The 3,295-nt window shown below is 42.9% G+C and overlaps 1 non-coding gene across 1 annotated transcript; it reads left to right on the forward strand.

The window, feature by feature from the left end:
- Window positions 1-2,761: 2,761 nt before the first annotated feature.
- Trnad-guc (transfer RNA aspartic acid (anticodon GUC)) lies at window positions 2,762-2,833 on the forward strand. The gene has a single exon. It is a non-coding gene; the product is annotated as a tRNA-Asp (tRNA).
- The last annotated feature ends 462 nt before the right edge of the window (window positions 2,834-3,295 follow it).

Genomic DNA, 3,295 nt, shown 5'->3' on the forward strand with positions numbered 1-3,295 from the left:
TTTGCGCCCTTAAGAACTTTCTGGTCCCTTAGGAAATTGTTTTGTCATAACAATAACTTCACAACCGGGTATGATCGTATCTACGATCATGAAGTAATTAGAAAGATGATAATGCGATTTCTTAATCAATAGCACGCTAGTTGTGACTGCCTCAAGCCACGCGAAACTGCAAGTAAAAACTAATCACATCTCATAATGCAATATTTTATGACAATGGTCAATCCATGATTCTTACGCCAATTGTGATTGATAAAACAGTAAGCTAAATCTCAATTTCCAACTTTCCATTGAATAACAACATCACTTTTCTTTTGTAACATCACACTTGGCGCCCGAACAGGGACTTGATCAAAAATTAGTTCAGATACTTGGAAAATTTTCTATGTGCTTGTGTTAATAAATGTTCTGTCGTTTCATGTACACATCATCTCTCTGAGAGGAAGACGGAAAATATGCTGGTTGATAAGGCAGTTTAATTACCGAGAGAAAAGAAAAGAAAAGAGACGCGAATTTGCTGAGACAACATAGCGGTAATCAAGCCATCAAAAAGTAAGTCAGAATTTTGCATACGCAGTGTAGTGCTTCAGTAGCAACGTTGCTTTTCCAAGTCGATCCACATCCTTTCTATCTCCTTCCCGCTATAGAAAATCTGCTTTATTTTATCTCTCAAAGTAAAATTTTTCGTAGTCTGATAATAGAAATTATTTCTCCCCATTGTTAGTATAGCTGTATTGCATTTTCAACATGGTGGATAGTGTGCGCAATTTGCAGTGAAGAGCATCTTCATTCATTTGTCTGAAACGTTTAGGTTCCATCTTGTCTTCTCGCCAGATAGAATTTCATTTGTTGCTCACGCGAGAGCGGTGCTCTTAGCGGACTCAGCACGTCACTGGCAAATGACGAAAGCGTTGCGTAGCACCTGATTTACTGACGAAAATGGCAGATAGTAAACAGAGACAGGTGAGAAAAGGAGACGGGAGTGAAGACGTTAATAGTATTCCATACCCTTTACGATCGCGAACGGTAGGTTCCCGTGTGGAAACTGAACTGACCATGTCTGTAACAGGGGAAAGTGACCCTAAAGTCCAAACTCTTCCCGCTGCAGCTACAAATGACCTCGGTGCGTTAATGGAAATGCTGAAACAATAGTTTGACGCAGTGAATGAGACTATAAAAACACAAAATGAGACTGTTAACGCCCGATTAGATGCTGTAAGCGAATCAGTAAAAACACAAATTGAAGCTGTTAACTTCTGATTAGATGCTGTAAGCGAATCATTAAAAACACAGCTAGGCACAATCAAAACAGATCTGCATAAAGAAATTACGGCTGAATTAAATACCCATTTGGGTGAGGTGCAAACTAAGATCAGTGATCAAATTCAGAAAATGCAGAAACAGGTGAAAAGTGAAATAGCTGAAGTATCTGGAACATTAAACACAAAAATTCAGGCAGCTACCAAAGAAATAAACTCAGTTAGAAATGCAGTATCTGACATTGAAGGTGTAGTGGAGGATCTGTCGAGGCAGATAGACTCAATCAATATCGAAGAACAGGTTAAGAGCACCGTGAAAGCACACGCAGAGGCATTGTCGGAACACTACGGTGAATGGATAAAGGGTAAAGATATTTTTATCGAAAAGAAGGTCAGGGAGGAGCTTAGGGAGACTGTCAAGGATGTAACTTATGAAATCTTAGCTGCTCCTGGTAAGTCGGGAGACACAGTGGTTTCTGAATTGGGACAGATTCGGAGGACACTTACACGGGATCTTCCCGAGTGGAAGCAGCAAGTAGTGGACGAAGTCAGAATGCTGAGAAACTGGGTAGAAATTCCGCACACGCTCACGCAAACTATAGGGAACAACTCTTTAGACGGTGACGAATGTCAGTCAACTCCTTATCGTTCACCACCTGATTACAAGCAAAACAACAGTCCTGTTGAGTCCCGAGTAGGGAAAATAAATGATCCGCCCACAATTGTGAGTTTAATGCAAGAGAAAAGTTTGATTAAGCATCGCACTTTTCCTGTTTTTCATCCGCAGAAGCGAGAAATACACCCCATCGTGTTCCTAAAGAATTTTTCCGGCATATTTCCCAGGAGCTGGACAGACAGACAGCGTATTCAGTTCGTCACTGGCTTTATGTCTGGTGATGCAGCATTATGGGGAACGGAAATGGTAGACACGTGTAGGAATTATGAAGAGTTTGAGAAAATGTTCTTGGCAAAATTTTGGAGTAATGGGGTAGAGCAAAGATTAAGGAAGGAGGTGTATGGTGCGGAAATTTTCAATGAGAAGCATGGAAGTCTCCGGCGATACTTCGAGAAGTATCTAGCAATAATTATATTCTGGGATTCTCCGATTTCTTCCAAGGACGTAATTATGATTCTCAAAAGCAAACTCCCTGTGTCTATTAGAGAGAAACTAGTAAATGTATCCGAAGAAGACACGGATGTATTCCTTTCTGTGCTAGATTCCTTAGATTTAATTAGCGAGGATGTGCGCTCCAAGGTTGGCAGCGGCAAATTCTTCCCTGGCAGCCAGCAGAATGCATCGCACGCGGACAACAATGCGCCGAAGGAGAGAGTGCGCTACTGTGATCGCGGGTACCAACCTGCCAGCCGTTATGAAAACGCAAACGGCAATAACTTTAAACGGAAGCAGAAAACCAATTACAGTAATCAGCAGAGATACCACCCAATTTACAACCACCAGGTACAACATCAGTACGGAAACCCACCCTTTAATTCTGCGCCAGTCCGCCCCGGTAGCTGAGTGGTCAGCGTGACAGACTGTCAATCTTGAGGCCCGGGTTCGATTCCCGGCTGGGTCGGAAATTTTCTCCGCTCAGGGACTGGGTGTTGTGTTGTCCTAATCATCATCATTTCATCCCCATCGACGCGCAGGTCGCCGAAGTGGCGTCAAATTGAAAGACCTGCACCAGGCGAACGGTCTACCCGACGGGAGGCCCTAGCCACACGACATTTCCATTTATTTCCAATTCTGCGCCTGAGCAGTATGGAAATTCTCCACAAACTAGTGGTAATTTTTCAAATGCTCCAGTGTACAATCAAAGTTATAGGTCGAAAAATAGCAAGTGGCATGGGCAAGGCGGAGGCCACCCAGCACAACATCAGAACAACTTTTCACAGGATAGAGGACCGCGGAACAATTTTCAAATGGCACCAAATGCGAACTTTCCTTCACAAGGAAATGGTTTTGCCGGCAACCAAAAGATCGGGCGACATCAGCCGTCTCAAGTATTCTATTCACAAGTGAATGCACCCAGTGGATT

The sequence above is a fragment of the Schistocerca cancellata genome, chromosome 10, assembly GCF_023864275.1.
Source record: "Schistocerca cancellata isolate TAMUIC-IGC-003103 chromosome 10, iqSchCanc2.1, whole genome shotgun sequence".
Lineage (NCBI taxonomy): Eukaryota > Metazoa > Arthropoda > Insecta > Orthoptera > Acrididae > Schistocerca > Schistocerca cancellata.